Source organism: Lemur catta, unplaced genomic scaffold (assembly GCF_020740605.2).
Source record: "Lemur catta isolate mLemCat1 unplaced genomic scaffold, mLemCat1.pri scaffold_47_ctg1, whole genome shotgun sequence".
NCBI classification, from domain to species: Eukaryota; Metazoa; Chordata; class Mammalia; order Primates; family Lemuridae; genus Lemur; species Lemur catta.
In genome coordinates this window covers 750,283-762,742 of record NW_025423854.1, presented here as the reverse complement: position 1 = coordinate 762,742, position 12,460 = coordinate 750,283, and the positions used below count along the sequence as shown (strand labels likewise).

General features: G+C 45.7%; 1 pseudogene; it reads left to right on the top strand.

Annotated features, from left to right (window-relative positions):
- The first annotated feature begins 321 nt into the window (after positions 1-321).
- On the top strand, positions 322-9,126 carry LOC123629808 (annotated as a pseudogene).
- The last annotated feature ends 3,334 nt before the right edge of the window (positions 9,127-12,460 follow it).

Here is a 12,460-nt window from a genome sequence, read left to right as displayed (position 1 = left end):
AGAAATTAACCAGACAACTAAAAAATATATAGAAAAAATTAGCCGGGCATGGTGGCACATGCCTGTAGTCCCAGCTACTTGGGAGGCTGAGGCAGGAGGATGGCTTGAGCCCAGGAGTTTGAGGTTGCCGTGAGCTAGGCTGATGCCACGGCACTCTAGCCCCAGCAATAGAGCAAGACTGTGTCTCAAAAAAATAAAAATAAAAAAATAAACGTTCAAAACTATTCTCTAGACCCACCATAAATCATTTTAAACAAAGATTGAATACCGGTGTCTTCCTCCAATTTCTGACACCACAGTAGGGAGCAAACACAGCTCCCTATGTGGAGCTACATGGAGCTACATGGCTCCCAGTGGCTACACGGCGTCCACTGGCTACAGCAAGGCAGTCAGGTATGTCGATGGCAAAAGTGAGGGGCAGAGGAAACATGCAGGTTTCACAAAGGAAACAACATTGGAATGAAACCTAAATGACTAACAGTGGTCAGAGAAACATTTCAGGCAGGGGTCAGATGTGGTGGCTCATGCCTGTAATCCTAGCACTCTGAGAGGCTGAGGCAAGAGGATCACTGGGGGTCAGGAGTTTGAGACCAGCCTGAGCAAGAGTGAGACCCTGTCTATACTACAAAAAAAAAAAAAAAATAGAAAAAAATTAGCCAGGTATGGTGGTGTGTGCCTGTAGTTCCAGCTACTCTGGAGGTTGAGGCAGGAGGATCACTTCAGCCCAGTATTTTGAGGTTGCTGTGAGCTATGACGACACCACCACTCTAGCCCAGGTGACAGAGGGAGACTCTGTCTCCAAAAAAAAAAAAAAATGAGGCAGGGAAGACAATGAGGTCTTGTTGATGGATTTAATATGTTAGAAGATAAGCTAGGATACTCTCCAGTAACTCAACAAAAGTGCTTTAAATACTAATGAGTTTAACTCACAAACATGAAGTCCAAGGGTAAGCAGTTCCAGGAATGCTTAGTTCAATGGCTTAAAAACATACTCAAGAACCCAGTTGCTTTCCATTTGGGGTCTACCCTGCAAAGATTTGACTTTCATCCCATGTGCCCACCCTTATGGAGGCTGCCATAGCCTCAGTCATCCAATCCTTGCATAAACACAATCCTTGCATAAACACAATCAAAACCAGAACAGCCATTTCTCCTGGTGTGTCTCTTCTTGTCGGGGAATAAAACCCTTTCCCAGGAGACTGGATCTTACATCACAGTTGCATTATTGCCCATGCCTGAATCAATCACTTACAAGAAGAGTAGGATGATCAATTGGGTTGGACCAACCAACTTTCAACTGCATTGTGTGTAGAAAAGTCTATGAAGAACTTGAAACTCAATACCTGGACAAAATTGTGGTTCTGTTGGAAAGGAAAAATGGGATATTGACTCTCAGGTAGTAAATTAACAGAGTCTGCCTGAACTCTCAGCTCTCTGGCTTAGGTGAAAGGATAAATGTTGTACTCTTCATTGAGACAGGATCCATCAGAGGAGGAGCAGATGTGTGGGAAATTATGGTGAGATTTGGAACATACAGAATTTGGGGTGCCTGCAGGACATTTGGGGAATGTTTGCTAGGCAGTTGAGTATAGGGTCTGGGAGTCATGAGCAGAGTGCTGGTAGGTGAAGTCATAGGCATGAATAGAATTCTTGGTAGAAATACCAGCAATGAGAAGACAGGGTTATGAGAAATCCTTGAGGAAGATTCATCTTTAAGAGGAGAACAGAGAAAGAAAAATCAAGAAAAGAGGTTGAAAGACTGAGATTGAAAGAGGAAAAAGATATTTTCTCTTGAATTCTAGAGGAAGAACAAAGGGATGACAGTGCACAGTTTTGTCAGACTTTATTATGGGCTTTGCCACCATGCCTATAAACTGTCACACAATGAGAATAATGAAGTAGCCAGAAGTAAGAGTGAACAGGAAAAATTGATGGAGTACATGGGCAGAATGTTTTTGATTTTGCACAAATCATTTAGACAGGCCTCACTAATTTATTTTGTCTATTATATATACATAGACAGAAAATCTATTCTCTGCTCCCAGGAAAGGGGAAGCCTGCTATCATAGCTTTCCTTGAACACACAGTGCTGTTCTAGAAAGGTGGAGGAAGGGGACTGGAGAGTGCAGAATCCCTGCAGTATCATTGGTGACTTGGGCAACAGTCTAAAATCTTTATTTGAAAAAAAGTTAGGTGCTGCCTAATGGCTGCAGAGAACAATGTCAGCGGCTATAAAATCTTTAATGGGTGGCTCATAATTTCTTCCTTCCCTTCAAATAAAACTCATGGTTCTTTTTGCTCAGAGAGTTCTTGGATTATGACTTGATTTCAGTGCCACATTCCTCATGACAGCAACACAAGACAGCGGGTGGCAAGTGCCATTAACACCATTTTACATGGGGGAACCCGGAGAAGCCTGGGAGTGAGTCACATAGGGTCACGGCATGGCCAGCTCAGGGCCCAGAAACCATGTTCTCCCTCCAATTCCCCAGTGGATTTTACCTAGAGAGAAACAACCTATATGTGGGTAAACCCACAGCTTTCAAAGACCTTTCCCATCCATTTCCTTATTTAATTTAAGGCTTTGCCACAATCTTGCCACAGTGTTATATTTCCTATCTTGAACTTAACCCAACCATTCCTTCAAAGACTTAGAACTTCGATTATAAATTCCCTAATGATACACTGGCTATCCAGAGTCAAAGTAAATAATGATAATATCATTTCTTCTTTGGAAATGGAAAACATTCTTTAAAAAAATAATAATAATATAATTTTTCCAGATGAAATGAAGCTTCTCCTGGAACAAAATGATAGTCAATGTTCCATTCAGAAAATGCCACTTGGAAAAGTCAATGAATCCATTTGGATTTCAAACTTCTGAGTCATTTGGGATCCCCTGATCTCTCTGCTTTGAAATTGTGAGCCACTTCCTATTCTTTTTATGACAGTTCAGATTTACTGTTAGAACTTCTTATTTTTCCTTTCCTAATATTTTAATTTTTCTCATTCAGAATAAGTTGCAATCATTCTTTTTCAGTCACAAGATGGCTGCATTTGAGCTTAATATACAACCCCATGTAATCAGAGAGTCGCGAATTAAAATAATCATAAGATGCCATTTCAAATGTTTCAGGTAGGCAAAGAGTAATAAATCTGGTAACACCGAGTGTTAGAGGTATGTGCTGTAGCAGGGACTCACGTGTTACCCAGGGCAGAGGAGGCTGGTACAAGCACTCGGAAAGCAACTTGGCAAAACTTAGTCAAGCTCAAGTGATACAGATCCTATGACCCGGCATTTCCACTTCTTGGTGTTTCCTCTAGAATAACTCTTAACAGATGGACATAAATAAACACATACAGAAATATTCAGTGCAGGCCTATTAGCAATAGTGAAAAAGTAGAAGGAACCCAACTGTTCCTCAGGAAGATGAATGGATTGACTGTGTTTCATATTCAGCAGTGGAGAGTAGAGACTCCTACAAATATCCATGTGCAGAGGATCTCAAACACATTCTTTTTGGATAGAAAAGTTGCAAAAGGGCCGGGCATGCTGGCTCAAGCCTGTAATCCTAGCACTTGGGAGGCCGAGGCGGGCGGATTGTGTGAGCTCAGGAGTTCGAGACCAGCCTGAGCAAGAGCGAGACCCCGTCTCTACTAAAAAAATAGAAAGAAACTATATGGACAGCTAAAAATATATATATAGAAAAAAATTAGCCGGGCATGATGGCACATGCCTGTAGTCCCAGCAACTCGGGAGGCTGAGGCAGTAGGATCGCTTAAGCCCAGGAGTTTGAGGTTGCTGTGAGCTAGGCTGACGCCACGGCACTCACTCTAGCCCGGGCAACAGAGTGACACTCTGTCTCAAAAAAAAAAAAAAGAAAAGAAAAGTTGCAAAAGAAGAGTGTGGTACTGTTTAGGAAAAAATGAATTACACACATACAAACAGACTGTCATACACAAAACGTACACACTGAAAACATCAACAGGGATGATATAGACTGACTTTAGGATGCTGGTCATGTCACGGAGGGTATGAGAAGCGATGAGAACAGAATGATATTTTAACAGTCTCTATATTATTTTTTTGCAAAATTGAAAGATTGCAAAATAAAAATGAGAACTATCAACACTGTTTTCATCTTGCTGTTGAGTACATAGGGTGTGTCATATTCTCTGTCTTGCTCTACATTTGAAATATTTCATAGTTATACATGTTAAAATTGAAAGCTCCTGTTCTGGCAAAAGAGCCCAGCAGTAAAGGGAAGGTGATGACTAAATCAGATAGAAAAAGTCTGGAGCAGGACTTGGCACTGGTTTTCTGTAAATGGACAGAAAGTCCATATTTTAGACTGCAGGTGTTAGGTCACTGTCTCCACTACTCACCCACTCTGCTTTTGAGACAAGGCAGCCTTGGACAAAACATAAATGAAGGGGTGTGGCTATGTTCCAATACAGCTTTATTTACAAAAACAGACCTCAGGTTGGGTTTGATCCATGGGCCATGGTTTGCCTCAGTTTACGGTTTCTAGAGGTAAGTGGTTTCAGCAGACAAGCCATCTTAGGCTACAAGGGTGATGCTGGGGCCAGGGAACATCCGGATCTTTTTCTAGAGACTTATTTGGGCAGACAGACCATTACTGTCCCAGTCTAAGAACCCAAATCATCAATGCAGTATCTTTAGTAGCGGAGGCTGTGGCAGTATTAGAACTCGTAAAAATAATCTCTGAAGTTTAACATTGTTGGGGATTTTGCTTTGGAGGTTTCTGTTTGAGTCTTTCTTCACTTTGGTGGTGACAGCAAGTTTATGCCAGGTGTGCCTATCAATATTCAGCCCTGGGAGCCTCCCTTCAACCTTCCAAGGATGCCCGGGAATTCTTAGGTCACAGAAAATGTCTCAGCCCCATCCGGATCCCCATTCCTGCATAGCCCCGTACTGCCTTGACCTGACTTCTACAACTCAGTAAGGTCACCCTGGGAGGGAGCTCATCAGCTTAGCTGTACCCTTGGCCTTTGGTCACTTGCATTCACCTGTCAGGAAGGATGACTCAGCACTGCTGTAGCCTTTCCTAGAAATCAGGAAACTGTATTGCTCAAGCTCCTGTTGGCAGAACCCTCTTCAGGTCTTGACACTTCTAAGAAGGGCTGATAGAAGGGCCCTGGGATGCTTTAGCTGCCTAGATACTCGACTGCTTTGGCCTCTGCAGCCCCTGTTCTGGTATCTACCACGGCCAGGCCCAAGGGCATTCACTTAAGAGAAAAACACTTCCACCGCCTCTCTCTCTGCACCACCAGCTTTGGCCCACCCAGTCTGCTCAGGCCATCAGCATTCACAGTCCTGACACCCCTTGCCAAGTGACAACATCGCCAGGCCAGAAGGATGGTTCATAAAACCAACAGCATTTATTTATGAGTTTCTTCTGCTAGAAGCCAACTACAAGATGTGAGAGCAAAATGAAGTATCCTCATGCTGTCGTTCCTGGCAGTTGTCACAACATTCTTGAGAAGTTAATTGTACGCCAACCATTTTTCTGAGTAGCAAAGTGATTCAGGACAGAGCAGGATGCTAAAGTACTAAATTCAGGTCCTGGAGGGGCCCAGTGACGTATGCACACAGGGACAGTTGGTGAACTGGAGACAGAGGCATGCACGTTTGTTCTCTCCCCCAGGAACCCTACGCCACCAAGGGCCGGCAGAGGAGGAGCTTGGCTTCATTGCTTTAACGCCCTGAAGAAAAGAGGCTGCAGCCTCATAGACACCAGGGCAGAACGCCTCTGGCCTGTTTGCCTGTTTGGACACTGAGATGCCACGTTACTGCTGCTGGGTGTGAAGGAGGAAAGAAAGGAGACACAGGAAAGGATAGAAGAGCCTGAGGTGGTCCCAGTCATCTAGATTTCAGCAGCCTCTCTTCCCTTTCCTGAAAATTGGAGGTTTACTTTTCTTCTTAGGTTCCTGGGAGACACAACTTTTAAAGGTGATGCTTTGAAAAGTTTGAAAGCGTTCAAAGGACGCATGTTGTTAAACCGCCGCATCTACTACTGTTGACTATAGGAGCTTTGGTCCCAAATGAGTCTGAGCACGTTCTCTCCGACGACGAGGCGGACCTGCTGAGTGGCCGCACGCATTTCTGAGCCCGTCCACCCCGCGTGGGAAGCTGTTCCTGGAACCAGGATTTGAGGACCCGGCTGACTCTGTCAATCTTTCCTGGCTGGGACTCGCAAACTCTTGGTTGTGTTTACCCAGGATGTTAATAATTTTGGAAATCATTAAAATGGAACCAAAATACTTTCTTTTTAAGAGGCTACTGAGATCACAAGTCATTCCGCAAATATAATAAGCTGTGTAAGCTGAGCGTGTCCAATACTCGACACTTGCCACGAGCCAGCTGGAAGCGTGGCCATTTTCATATGACACCTCGTGTGTGGAACTAAGGAGGAATGAGAAGAGCCTTCTAAAAACTAGGCCTTAAAAGTGCAATAATTGTGTTGGACAAACTGTTTTAAAAAAAAAAAAAGAGAGAGAGAAAAAAAACTTTCTTTTTGTCCCCGCTCTCTGCTCTCAACTGCCCGTTGTCATCTCTGTGACCTAACTCCCGTGCTTTCGCCAGTGTCACCATCCTAAGGAATCCCATTAGGATTTTAAGGGACCCGCTTAGTTGTCACTTTCTATGCTCTTCCTGTTCCCTCTCCAGGCAGACCCAATGCTTTTGCTTTGCACCCTCACTGTCATTTGGGGTCACTGGTGTTCATCAAAGTTACCTGAGACAATTCTTAAAAATACGGATCTCAGATCTCACCCAACCTACTGATTCAGAATGCTTTGGGGTGGACCCTGGAGTCTGCATTCTAAAGCACCGCAGGCGATTCAGATGTTGTTGCTGGCAGGACCACGACTGTGCGAACCTAGGCCATTGCTGCTGTTTTTAGCCAAGAGGCAGCGGTGCTCACCCGCAGCTCAGATTTCACAGCCAGGATGCCTGGATTTAAGTATTTTACATACTACTGGTTATATGATCTTGGCAATCTCTCATTGCCAAGATCACATAACCAGTCCTCATCCATAAAATGCAGAAAACAGTAGTACCTACTTCATAGAACTCTGATAATTAAATAGGTTCATACAAGAAGGGAAGCTATCAGTGTCTGATGTGCTTTGAGAACTAATAAATATGTGCTACTAACATTAGCATGGATAAATTTATGACATTTATTAACAATTTGAGGAATTCAACATGCTTAATATTAAATTTTAGTCATTCTCTATACTTTGGGCTGATTAATATAATATTATAACTAATATTCACTATTATAACTATATAGTGACATATAGGGAGATTATTGTTGCATGTCCACTTTAGGGGGTGCATGTAAAAGGAATGGGAGTTTATTCAGCTCTGTAAGTGGTAAATACGCAGAGAGGGAGTGAATAAACATGAAGACGATGCTGATGACAACAGCTGTGTCGGGAGCTACAGCTGTGAGACGAGACGGTTGTCATCTCTGTTGCTGAGTAATTGCTAGTGTGCCTTGAGGCCACTCAAGAAACTACAAACATTGAAAGTGGGAATTAAATTTTGAAGTCCATCTTTCCCTTTAGTCAGACCTCGGTTTGCCTCCTACAAGACACATTTCAGACAGAGTAAGACTCATTGCTCTGCGATTCCCATCCCCGTTGAACTTGTGTGATAGTGTCCTAACACAAAGACTGAAAATATAATACATTCCTGTAAGCAAGCTTTGCATTGGCATCAGACAGTTTTAATGCAACCTGGAAAATGTCTCTGTTCACTACCAGGAATTGGTTTTCACTATGAGAATCTAATTTATGACTCATTTGAATGATTTGAATATCTGTGTGCAGATGTCCCGTGCTAAATGTTATATATTACTTATAAGTCATGCTAAGCAGAGACGCAACAATTTTCCTAGTCTGTGTCCATTTCTAGCTTGAATACTCGTCTTTAAGAAACTTGCGAACCACACCCACCTTCCTTCTACTTTTTACTTATTAATTTTTCTAATCATATCCATGTCTAGTGGTTAATTTTGATGGCTCCGGAGGTAGATGCCTGGCTTTAAATCCTGGGCCATTGCTCAGTGGTCGTGTGACCTTGGGCAAATAACTCAACCTCTGTGGGCCTCAGTTTCCTTCATTATAGAGTAAGGATAATAATACCACCTCCCACTTCAGGCTGTTTTTAGGATCAAATGAAATATCTATCACCTAGAACATACTAAAACACAGTAAATGTTGGTTATTAACTATTATTGGTACTTCTGCAAACTGGCTTGAGCTATCTCTTGACAGCATTTGCTTTGCAATTCTGTGATTGTTCAACATGTGTGTGTTTCCTAACTGTATTATAAATTACTTGCTGACCATTTTGTCCCTCTCCTTGTCTTGGGGCATTATCTGGGTGCCATCAACAGCAGTACACAAATGTACTATTTAGTCACTTCTCGCCTCCACCTGCCGCTGGGCAACCAGTAGTCAGCCCCGCCCCGCCTGTCTCTTCTCGAAATAAAACAACTCTACAGCACTAAAAGGAAAACCGCGATCGCGCACTCCATCGTCCATCCCAACCAACCCCTCTGACTATTCTCGTTGCAGGATGTTCGGAGGCTTCTCCTGTCCTTGTTCCTGGTGGCCGTGCTGGCGAGGGTGGCGGGAGCCCGGGAGAACCGGCCGGCGGGCGCCATCCCCTCTCCTTCCAAGGACGGCAGCAGCGACAACTCGGAGCGATGGCAGCACCGGATCAGGAGGTGCTGGCCTCCAGCCAGGAGGCCCTGGTGGTCACCGAGAGCAAGTACCTCAAGAGTGACTGGTGCAGGACGCAGCCACTGCGGCAGGCGGTGGCGAGCAGGGCTGGGGCAGCCGCCGTCCTCCCCCCCTCTGCCGGGCCAGGGCGACTCCTAACATCCCGCGGCAGGTGGAGGAGGAGGAGGAGGAGGAGGAGGAGGAGGAGTCCTTCCCGTCCTGCGCCTTCTGCCAGGCCCAGCGCGTCACCTCCGTCCTCGCGGAGCTGAGTGCCCCGGCCTGGACCCGTCCTTCCGACTCAGAAAACTCCAGAAGGTGAAGCAGCGCAGGTGCGTGTCCGTGAACCCGAGCGACTCGGCCAAGCAGTGAGCGTCCCCGAGGGCGCAGGCCGCTCTGCACGCGCCCCCGCCGCGGGTCGCGCCGCCCCCGTCCCCGTCCCCGTCCCTGTCCTCCGAGCCCACTCACGCGCTGCCTGGTGTCCCCACCCCCGCAGCGGCAAGCACGTCTCTTGGGGCTGACGGTGTCCTTGTCCAGCACGTGGACCCACCGCAAGTGGAGCTTTGCCGATGTGTCCCTGACCGACCCCGGCCCCACCAGAGCCTCCGGAACCGGGTTGTGGATCAGGCCCGAAGGAAAAGGCTGGAAAACCACCGCCACCCGCCACCCAGCCGTCGGAGTGACCTTGCAGGTGATGCGCTGCCAGTCCGGCAGTGATGTTTCCACCGTGTGGAAAAGCGAGTAGTTCCCTGGCCTCCCCCGACACTCCGGCCCGCCCCCTCCCGCGGGCAGCGGAGGGCGAAGGATGCGTCACTCTGCTGAGCTGTCCCCAGACCTCTCCTGCGGGTCCCTGGACCTCTGGCTGGGCTGGGCGCACTCCCTCTGTGATCCGGAGGCTGCCCTGGGCCTCCACTGTCACGCGGCTGTGGACAAGTCACATGAAGATGTCCATGGACAGGGGGTCTCTTCGCAAACCTGATACCAAGAAGACAACTTGAGCCACTTGGATCTCGAAGTGGCCTTCCCTGGGGACCTTGCTCACAGCAGGCCACACCCTCCCCCACCCTGAGCCACCATCACCCCTTCTTCCTCACTGTCCCCCCCAACCCCTTTGTGGACTGAAGACGAACTCTGGTGTGCATGCTATTACCGCTGCAGTTAGAATATTATCACGCACAAAAGTCTATGTATTAACGCTGGTTTTATAATTGACCTATATTGTAAAGAGTTGTTTAAAAAAAAAAGTATTATAGACCTATCCATATATTGTTTCACATGTTTTGCCTCTGGCTTTGCAGCACAATTCTGAGTAAGGAGAACAGCAGGTGATGATCTACCCAGAGATGTTTTTAACTCAGAAATAATGCCTGGTCAGCAGTTCACTGCCATGCACCTAGTTTAGATTGGGCAGGGAGATGGAAGGAATCGGATTTGACTTTGAATATTACGCCACGGAAGCTACTAAAGCATTGCAGCACAATGTAGAAATCGGGTTGGGACAGATGGGTGTCGGGAGGGGAGTCGTTTTAACCCAAAACTCAAAAGCCTGCCCATGCGGGGTGAGAAGGCCTGCTATTTTCACTGCCATGACACTAAGCAAAAAAAAAAAAAATCCTGTTAAAAGAAAGAGATATTTAACAATATAAGGAGTCAGGTCACTTTGTGGTATAGGAGGAAGGGTGGACTATAATATGTAGAATAGCAATCTAGTTGAACTGTCCTGCAGAAAACAACTCTCTTCCTTTTCAAAGTATAGACTGTACCAAGGTCCCTTTCACTTTAATAAGGGATTGTTGAAGTTTCCGTGTTGTGGACTCTTGATATAAAAAAGTAGAGATAGTTTATTTTCCAGCAAAATGATACTTTCTTTGGGTCCCTTTGCTAAAATGTCCTAGGAAGTCTTCCCTGTGAGTAGTGTGTATGGAATCTGACTAATGTGACCGAGATGCCCCTGCTGGGAGTCAGCATGCTTTGCAAACTTTTCCCTGGTGTCTCCCTAGCCAAGGGGGCTCCTGCCAAGGGAGCGGTTCCCTAGTATGTGAGAGAGACCCTCTCCCAGCGTCTCTGGGGACTGAAGCTTCCTGACACTAGGCAGTGGCAGTAGATCTAGAGACACTCACCCAGAGAGCACGATTGGGCTTGGGTGTGTTGGTGGATCTATTTCAGGTCTCTGCACTGCAAGGCTCTTTCCTGTCCCTTCTGTAACACCATGAGACCCGAGCAGCCTGTGCTGTTGGAAAGCGCTTGGCCTCGTAAATGGGTAAACACAGCCTGAAACAAGGAGGCAGAAATAAGAAATCTTGAAGGGCTGGAACCTGGGAATGGAGAGAAAAAGTAGAGAGGGTGTCCAAGGGCAGAATTGATTTTTGCATTTAGCGGAAAACCCCAAGTCAGACTCCGTGGCAGAATGCGCAGCAGGAGCACTGCGAGGGAGGCAGTGTGATCACGTGACACGTGATCAGACTGGAGGCTAAGGGGGTGCAGTAGGAGGGGAGTGGAGGGGAGTGTCTGCCCCAGCTGCAAAGCCAGCCCCTATCATGTTACTAACACAGAACCCACCCAGATAGGGGGAAGACGAAGCTGAGAATTTGCAGAATGCAAACATGAGCACACTCTCTGTTAAACCCAGCCGTGGGTGTAGCAATGAGAGCAATATGGTATGCTGCAGTGTGAGGCTCCCTCTGGAGGCTGTTGTGTGGACAAAGTTTACCTTCTGATGGCTCAAATTGTATTTAATTGGTTTTTTTGTTCTCTTTATAAATGAAGAAAAGCTGTAAGTATAATGTAATTATTTTATAGGTATACTATTAAATTATAGAACAAATAAAGGTACTTTAGGGTTATATGTGATCCTGGTGTTACGTGCCATGAAAGTGGAATTCTGAACTTGTTGCAATGAACAGTGAAGGAGCCCCGTGCGTTCAGAGCGCTTTTGTCTGACACAGTGAGTTCAAGCCCTAGCCAGCTGTCACCCCGTCTCCTTTGGGTGCCGGCATCTGCAACCAGAGTCAGAATCAGGCATCCAAGGAGCAGAGGTGGTGGGTGGGGCTCTCAAGCCTGGTCCTTGGGAGCCTCCAGGGCTCTTCCAGATCTCCCGCCGCCTGAAGACAGAATATTCTCGCTGTGCTCTCTGAATAAGGAACACTGAACAAGGAAGCCTTGGGAAATTCCTGCAAATAGACGTCTGCACTGTTACGCTCCTCTTCCGTTTAGCAGCCGGTGCACACCGCACCCGTCTCTTCAACAAGCCAGAATGTGTCCTCAGTTTTGTTCCTTTCCTCATTGACTTCTCACGGGTTTCAACATTTCTTAATTTAAGTACTTGTTAGTTTCACAATGTCTCCATTTTTCTACTAATTGACTTATCTGCCATTCAAGTAACTCAATTATCAATAAAAAATAAAAACCTTAAGAACATTGCATATGGTTGATTCACTGTGTGGACTTCAAACGAATTAAATTCAACTTACTAATAAATAATTCATCTCAATTAGTAAATGGGACAGAATAGTCCACTTTGGGATTCTAATTCGCTTATTTTTGAAGTTGGCTGACTAACTTTTAATTTATAAAGTTGAGGAAAGTGAATTTTTGCTATTTCTCAAACAACATAGAATGTATGTATTCCTAGAAAGCTTACCTAATGATTAATCTAGCACCACTGATTATTAATGTCTGCATAGGAGATAGCAGTAAGACCAAATCA